The sequence below is a fragment of the Malus sylvestris genome, chromosome 17, assembly GCF_916048215.2.
Source record: "Malus sylvestris chromosome 17, drMalSylv7.2, whole genome shotgun sequence".
In the NCBI taxonomy this organism is placed as follows: domain Eukaryota; kingdom Viridiplantae; phylum Streptophyta; class Magnoliopsida; order Rosales; family Rosaceae; genus Malus; species Malus sylvestris.
Genome location: NC_062276.1, coordinates 25,033,022 through 25,042,141, shown reverse-complemented (window position 1 = coordinate 25,042,141; position 9,120 = coordinate 25,033,022).

Here is a 9,120-nt window from a genome sequence, read left to right as displayed (position 1 = left end):
CCTCACATTTCATCACATCATACCAATCATGTAAATCAAATCACATTTCAAGGATATCATCAATACAGGAGTCAAATCACATTTAATAAACATAGATCAACGTTTAATCACATTTTAATAGATTCACATTATAAAATCAAATGATATTCACAAAGGATATTAAAAACGAAACCATGATAACAACTATATCATCTATAATGAAGTCCCTCACCGAAATAGGCCCGCAAAGCCTCACTGAGTCTCTAGTAATACTAATTTTAGTGTTTAAAACGATTCGAGACATGTTCACCAGAAGTCAACTCTCAGACAACGATGGGGTCCACAACCCTATGTAATTTGATCAGGAACATCCGCCTGTTAGATTTCTGATCTGTAACTTCCTAAGCACCTCATTATGCTCACAGAACGACATACTAAATTTTCATCGCGATCTGACGGTCGGATCTCCTCCAATCACAAATTCGAGTGGCGGTCAACGTTTGGTTGTACAAACTTAGAAATTCAATTCGGGACCATCCGTACGTCGGATTCCTGATTTGTAAGTTTCTATGGTCCTCAAATATTACGTACTATAACGCATTAAAGTTTGGTGACAATCCAACGGTCGGATTGTCGAATCATAAAATGGTCAAGTGGCGTAATATTCCTTACTAGGTTCAAACTATCGAAATATATCAACAGTTATCAAATTTGAAATCAGAAGATCGAATTTAACTTAAAAAGGTAGTGTCCGCGTGGCGGTTTCTGACGAATGGAAACCCAATTTTCCGACTAACTTTAAAAATTACCAAATTTTACAAGCAGGTAGATCTCAATGAGAGGAACAACTTTCATACCTGGTCTGAAACCTAGTTCGGTCGAGAAGTGGCTGGAAAATCCCTCGATTAGTCGGAAACCCCGAAAGGGTGAACCTCAATCTGTCCACTTCGGTGATCTGCCACCCCCAAACTTGTTTGGGGTTTGTTCCTGGGCTACAAAGGTGTTGATTGGTGGTGGTAATCGGAGGTGATTGTTTCAGAAATGGTGAATCGAATGCTAGGGTTTCACGGCACTCGTACAGGTGTCATTCGTGAAATCACGACGAAAACTCATCAATTTTGGCTCTAATTGGATGCTGGGATGACGTGAAAAAACTTATTGTTTGTTTGTTTTTTTTTTGTTTTTTTTGTCAAAAAACTTATTGTTTGTTTCAATTCTACATTTTGACGTCCGGGGCCAATTGAAGAAAAATACGCAAATAGATCCCCCATTGAGTAATTCTATCAGACTTTTCAGCATGAAAAAAACAGAAATATAAACACAAGGAAAATAGAAAATGATCTGGACTAGATAAGATCAGTCACTAAAACCTAACCCTAGCGACCTTCTTGAGGCTACCATTGTCACTATAAACTCAGCAAACAGGCCGCAGTGGACAAACATTCAAACAGAAATTTGGTAAAGATGTTTGGTAGAGATGTCTAAGAGATCATCATCTGTGGCCTCAGAAATCCAAGGTGAAGACGAAGGCGATGAACACGATGATGAAGAGATTCTGATGGCTCTTACCATCACCAATCGTATCCATGATTTACCAGTAGTAATTATCCCTAAACATCCATCTAATTACGCCTTTAGGGTTTGATCAATTTTCAGTTAGCTAGTTTATTGTTTTTCAAATGGTTTGGTCACTGTATCTGCAGGCAACAACCAAGGGTCACCTCAAGGGTTACCCTGAACTTCAAGGCCTGAAGAGCCTGTTTCGTGTTTCCATCTCTCCAAGAATGTCTCAGGCCTTATACCAGAATCCAGAGGTATGTGTGGATGCAAATTTCTTCTTCCTTGATCTTGGACAATTTTGCACCTACAAAACAATTAACACCTTAGGTTAAGGCCAAGAGCCTCACGCGTCCACGATGAATGGGGGGGCGCTTTGGCCAAAGAACCTGCGATGCCAAAGTTAGAATTTAGAGAGAAAGAGTGTTTAAAGAATTTTTGGATTTTTGCCAAAGTGTTGGAATGAATATTTGGTGAAAATAGGAGCCTATTTATAGAGCTAGGTTGGTTCACTTTAGAGAGGAAGTGTGGCCGACCACTAAGTAGGGTTTTTAGGTTTTATTTTGGTTTAATTAGCCAATTAATTGGCTAATTAAACATAAAGGGAATGTTTTAGGTAGTTAGGGAATTAATTGGCTAGCTAATTAGTGTAATAAAAAAGGAAGAAATGGTGAAAAAGGTAGAAAAAGTGATGGACCCTTTTTTGAATGGGGATGGCCGACCTCTTAGTAGCTTTAGGTTTGAATGGGTGTTTTAATTAATAATTAAGGGATTGATTAGGTAATTAATCCCTTAATTGGTCAATTATTATGTTTTTAGGAAATATGAAAGGAATATATTATTTAGCTAATTGATTAGCTAAACAATGGAATATAAAACATATAGAATAAATTAGGTTTTGGGAATTACCTTATAGAAATGATTTGATGAAATAGGCTTTAAATTGTTACCTATTTTGGGCACTTTTGACTTGGTTGAAAGATGATTGCCCGTTGCTCGTGCGTAAGGATCCCGGTATGCCTCAAGGGTATTTTTGTCCTCTTATGTCCAAAAATCCACGTGTCGCCTAGTGAATATTTTTGGCTCCACAAATGCCCCCACACCTGTTGGGCTACTTGCAGAAAAAGGCAACAGGTGTAGAGATTTTCTCGCTTTAGGAAACTCTGAATTGCTTCCTATTTTGTTGTTGATTCTCTCTTTTAATAGGAAATTAAATCCTTCTAGGAAAAGGAAATAAATTTCCTCAAAGCTTATTTAAGTCCACCTTAAGTAGATTATTAAATCAACTTTTAGAGAGAAACTTATTCAACCTTACAAGAGAGAAAGAGAGCTTTAGAGGATATTTGTTCCCCATCCTCTAGCAATCTTCTCCATCTTGCCCGTGCAAAGGATCGCTTTTCGTTGCTCCTAGGTAAGAAAATAAATAAATTTTCTTGTCTTCTTGGTTTTCTTGAATCTTTGGGGCTTGAAATTTGGCTCGATGGGAATCGAGGACTGGTGACCGGATGTTTTGGGGAACCTCGGCATGGCAATGCCGTAGGTGAAATTTTTTTTTCTTGTTTTTGTTAGGCGTTGGGCGCTGCTTTGTGCATTGAAGCAAGCCAGGCCGTAGAGCCTGGCGGGTTTGCTGGGTCCTGCGGCCTTCATTCATCATTTTTTTTTTTGAAAACAACTCTCTAACAAATCTTCCTTGTACTTTTGCAGAATTTTCAAGCATGTCTTCCTTGAGCCACAAGAATGATGATGGTGTGCCCCCGTTGTATCGTCAAGGCGGGTCTTTGAGCAAGGTCGGCTACTTCAAAGATGCTCACTTCAAGATTAGCTCCGATGATTTGTTTAGAGATTTTCTTGAAGCGTATTGGCATGCCATTCCATCGGGAGTGTGTGTGAGGCGAGTTAAGGATGGTAGCAGCCGGGAACCATGCAGTGGAACTCGGAGAGCTATCAAGTTCCATCCTTACTATTTTGTGTTAGGGTTTACTTTCCCTATGCCGCGTTTCTTCCAAGAAGTGCTTTGTGCCTGCCCAATGTTCCCCGAATGCGGTTCGAGTGATGGTGGGGTTCCATAATTTGAGCCAATTCTTTGACTTGGGATTAACCACTAACGAATTTTGGTATTTCTTTAACATAGGTCGTATTGATGGAGTTGGGCAACTGCGATCTCGTCATAAGCTTTTTGATAACTCGAGCAAAGGAGATCATGACTGGGCCAAAGAGACTTTGGAGATAAGTGGAGAATGGGAGTCTGATTCTTCCCTCGAGCTGCGTGTACCAGCGGTCTTCATATATGGTAAGCAGGCTGCTTAGTCTTCTCGGTTGCTTTTCTTTAGTGTCAAGTTACTCTTCAATTTTCTGGTTGTTTTTTGTAGATTCAGAATTCAGCTCAACTCCTAAGGTTTCTCCGGACATGAAGAAAGTACATGTCGCTCTGGGTATCCCTTCCGAATATCGTGAGTGGCGTTGGCTGCTTAGTCCTCTTCGTAGGGAAAAAGGTGGGCTGCCCCCAAAAGAAGAGATAAAACGGATCAAGGCAGACGCTATGACTCGTCCTATCACTGTGATGGAGCCTACTATCAATGAATGTGGGAAAAAGAAATATTCCCCGCCTGCTCAAGAGATGCCTGCTGAAAAGAAAACGAAGAGTGCTCGTGGGGATTCTCCGGCTGTTCCCAAGATTATGATTAACTTAACTTCCTCTAAGGGCGAGAAAGAACGAACTGCTAGATTTGTGCCGGTAACGCCTATTGCTTCGAAGGCTGCTAGCTCGATTGCTGAAAAAATTACCTAGCGCAGAAGTTCCTCCGTGCCTCCGGTACCGAAGTTTGTGCCAAAGCGTCCGTCTAAGGCTAAGTCTGGCTCACCCTATGAAGAGTGATAAGGTGTCCCTGCCTGCTAAAGTGGCGCCAAAACCTGCTTCTTCTGCTGCTGCAACCAACTCGTTTGCTGATAAGAAGGAAACTGCTCATTCAGGCAGTTTTGAAGAATCCACCAAGGCTGTTTCTGGGGAAGCTACTGAGATTTACGCGTTTTTGAAACTAGATCTTCTTGAAGACATGGATGTATGTGCCAAGTTTATTGATGGCGTCAAAGAGATTGTTGGTCCGAGTCTTTTCGCGAAGCACACACCCGAGTATAGGAAGACTGCTCTGCTAGCCATGATGCAGAAAACAACAATTTTGGCAGCCGAGTCTATGTTCCTTGACCAAGAGGATACAAAGGCTACTAAAGAGATGGCAAGAACCATGGCTGCCGAAGCCTACTCCTCGGTCGAAAAAATAAAAAAATTGGAATCTGAGCTTGCTGCTTTAAAGGGATCTAATATTTCTGCCCCTACTTCTCTGCAGCTTGAGGCTGCTTGCCAAGAGATCATGGATTTGAAGACTAGGCTTGATGCGATCCAAGTAAAGTATGAAAGTGCAGATAAGGAAATCGAGCGTTACATACCTCAGATTCAAGATCTTGAGCGTTCCATCTCTGAATTACGCTTCGCTGCTTATGCAAAGGATGAAGAATTGATTGTTACTTACAACCAAATGATCCACTTCAAAAAGGTTGTTGACAGGCTTGAGCCTCAAGTGTTTTGAAGACCAACGACAATCTGAAGAAGGAAATTGAGGAGTTGCGGCGGGTTCGTGCTTGCCTGCTTGAGGAGAATGAGCAGTTGAAGGGTGAGAATGATGGTTTCGAGGCTTCACTTACTCAGAGTCAAGCCGATTTCTATAAGCTGGGCTATGTAGATCATCTTTATGGGTGGTCGTCTGACTTTGAATTTTTCGGTAAAAACTTCGAGACCTTCTCTATTTCTCCAGAAGACTTGCTCGCTTTTACTTTCGAGTCTTCTATCGGTGAAGTAGTTGGAGGAGTTGGTGCCCAGGCTGGAGCAGCCGAGGGTAAAGAGTCGGAGGATGTTGCTGCTGAGAACACCAAGGCTGCTGAAGGTGTGGCGACCGAGTAGTTGTGAGATGTCCAAGCTATTTTCTTTGTTTTCCTTTGTTGCTTTTGCTTGAACTCCTTTGGTATTTGCTAGTTGTTTATCAATTTTGCTATAAAATTTAATAAACTTGCTTCTTTTGCTTTTCCCATCTTCGCTTCTTTTTTGTCCATGCCCTAACCTTTAGACCTTATAGACCAGTGGCAAGTGTGCTACTTTTCTATAAGTAGACAGGCCCGCATAGCCTATGCAGCCATAGGTGTTGGTGTAGAACTTTTGCAAAGCTGTTAGCCATAGGGTTGGCAGCCGGATGCCTTACTTACAGAAGCAGACGAATCCACATAACCACTAGGCTGTTTAACCTTGGCTCTTTCTAATTCTGTAGGTTGTGTAGCAAGTATCTCAACACTTTAGGACTTGGTTTAGGTTGTTCTGCATTTGGCAAAGGTGAAGTTTATCGACTACGTAGCATGTCGGTAGTGGATAAAATCTTCGCGTATGCATGCTAGCTTGTTTAACCTTTCACAAGAATGTGCGGTTGCATAAGTCTAGCGTGGTTCTACTACTCGAAGGGCAAGCCATAAGCAGTCTTCTGGAAATCCGTAGGCTACCTTAGTGCACTCGGTAGCAGCTTTAGGTTTCCAGGGCAGCCGCCCGTTGGGTGTGCTGCGTAATGTGCCCCATCCGTCTCTAGGGCCCGGTTCCCTGCGGATTAGGCGAATAGACCCATAATTCTTTAACTAGCTAAGCCTTGAAAAAGACCATTGTGGCTACTTCTAGGAATCCCGACGCAAGCCATCATGCACCTAGTTATACTAGGGCAGCCAGGGTCGTCCACGTATGGATATTCGGAGTGTTGAGTTTATCCTTCCACCTTGGAGAGCATAGTTGGTCCCTCGAGGGGGGGTGCAATTCCTGCAATAAGTCCCACATAGGGGTGCGATCTTCTTTTGAAATGCAGGAAAGATAAGTTTGTTGTAGACATGTACTCGAGCCTAGTTACAAATTAATTCTGAATTCTTTATTGAAAAATGAACAAAATGAGCGAATAACTTGGCTTGCAAAAGACTGCATGATGACTGGATAGTCCTCGGCTTACGAGGTGGTGCTCGTTGAGCTACTTGAGTCTTCGGGTCTTAATATAGTGGGAAGTCACACATGGTATTTCCTCAAATTGCAGGCGTTCCATTGCTTCTCGATCTCTTTATCATTCATGGTAGCAAGGGTGTAGCTACCCTTGCTGCCTACTCTGCTGATCTTATAAGGACCTTCTTAAATGGGATCCATTTTTTCGAGCCTTCTCTGCGGGCAGTGATGAAGGACTTTCTTAGGACTAGATCTACAAGTTGGAACTGCCGGATCTTGGCCCTTTTATTGTAGCTGGAAATGAGCTGCTGCTGGTAGGCTGCGATGCGGGTGATGGTCTGTTAGCGCCTCTCTTTTGCCAAATCTAAGTCTGTGGCCATCTCTTTAATGTTCTGCTCAATGCTTGGTAGTAGAGTGTTGATGCTTGGCACGATGATGTTAGAAGGAATGATTACTTCCAAACCAAATGCTAAAGAGAAAGGAGTTTCACCGGTCGCTCGTCTTTTGGTGGTGCGATATGCCCATAAACATCCGGGGAGCTCATCTGGCCATTTTTCCTTTTTTTCGGTAAGGGATTTCTTGAGGTAGTCGAGGATCATCTTGTTGGATGCTTCGGTTGCCCATTGCCTTAAGGATATCTTGGCGTGGACATGTGTTGTTTGATGCCGTATTTTTGGAAGAACTTCGCCAAATCTTTTCCCACAAATTGCAGACCGTTGTCGGTGATGATGGACTAAGGGATGCCAAATCAGCAAATGATGTTCCTCCATATGAAGCGCTCTATGTTCGTCTGAGTCGTGGTCGTCATGGGTTCTGCTTCTACCCATTTGGTGAAGTAGTCAATCATGCATTTGCCCCAAATAGCAGGCGGCATAGGCCCTACCAGGTCGATTGTCCATTGCATGAATGGCCAAGGACTCGTCTGCGGGTGTAGCTCACTGGCAGGCAGTGCTGGTATCGGTTTATAGCGCTGGCAGCGATCGCACTTTTGTACTAACTCCTTAGCATCTTGGTGCATGGTAGGCCAGTAGTAGCCTGCATTAAGAGCCTTCTAGGCTAAGGATCAGCCTCCATAGTGGTTCTCACAAATGCCTTAGTGGATTGAACTTAGAACCTTCAAGTCATCGGGAGGTGCTAGGCAGCGGAGATGTGGTCCGGTGTAGGATCTTCGGACGAGAATGCCATTCCATATATAGTAACGTGCCGCTTTGATTTGGAGCTTCCTTGACTCCAATCTTTCGATGGGTAGTGTGCCGTTGACCAAGTAGTCTATAGTAAAACTTTGCCAGTTGGGAGTTACACTAACTTGTGACACTTCGGCTATCGGCTCCACCTCTATGCTTGGCTTGTCTAGATATTCCACCGGAATTGAGCGTTTAAATTACTGGTCGAAGGCGGAGCCTAAACCAGCTAGTGCATCTGCATGGGCGTTGTCTGCTCGCAGAACTTGAGTGAGAGTGCAAGTCTGAAATGCCTCAAGCTGCTGGTGTACTTTCTCTAGGTATTGTGCCATCCTTGGGTGTTTTGCTGTGTATTCCCCAGTAGCCTAGCTGGTGATTAGTTGGGAATTGGAATGAATTGTGAGTTTCTTCTCCGCCAAGTTTTTTGCCATTCGGAGGCCTGCTAATAGGGCCTCGTACTCTGCTTCGTTATTGGATGATTTGAAGCCTAGAGTGATCGCCTGCTTGAGCATTGAGCCGTCTGGAGTAACAAGGACTACACCTGCTCCCGAGCCTTTATAGTTGGGATGCTCCGTCGACATGCAAATTCCAGAAATCTTTATCGGATGGAGCAAGTGTGGCTAAGGTGCTCTCGGCTGCTTCTGGGACATCGTTGGGCCGCTCTGTTGCGTCGCCTAGGCTAGGCATGAATTCCGCTACAAAGTCTGCCAAGGCTTGGGCCTTTATCGCTGTGCGAGGTTGGAAAACTAAACCATATTGGCCAAGTTCCAATGCCCATTTCATCGCTCGTTGAGAAGCGTCCGGACCATGTAATATTGATCGTAAGGGATACTGAGTCATGACAATAACTGTATGAGCTTCCGAGCCGCAACAACTTACACCAAAATTAATTTTTTGATCTTCGAATATCTTGTTTCCACATCGAGAAGAGCTTTAGAAGTGTAAAATACCGGCAGTTGGGCCCTCAACTCTTCTCGTATGAGGGCATAGCTCACTGCTACTTCAGAGACTGCCAAATAAATGTATAAATCCTCCGCTGCTTCCGGGTTGGATAGTAAGGGAGGTGATGTGAGATAATTCTTCAAGTATTGGAAAGCTTTTTCTCATTCTTCATCCCATTTGTCTCTTTGTGCCCTCTTGATAGCTTTGAAAAAGGCTTGCATCGATTGGTGGATCGTGAGAGGAAGCGATTGAGGGCAACTGCCCGTCCGGTCAAGCTTTGGATCTCCTTCAAGGTAGTTGGAGACTTCATCTCTAGGATTGCTCGGATTTGCTTTGGATGTGCTTTAATTCCTCGTTGGGTTACTAAGTACCCTAGGAATTGGCCTGAAGATACTCCAAACGTGCATTTGGTAGGGTTGAGCTTCATCTTGTACTTTCTAAGGA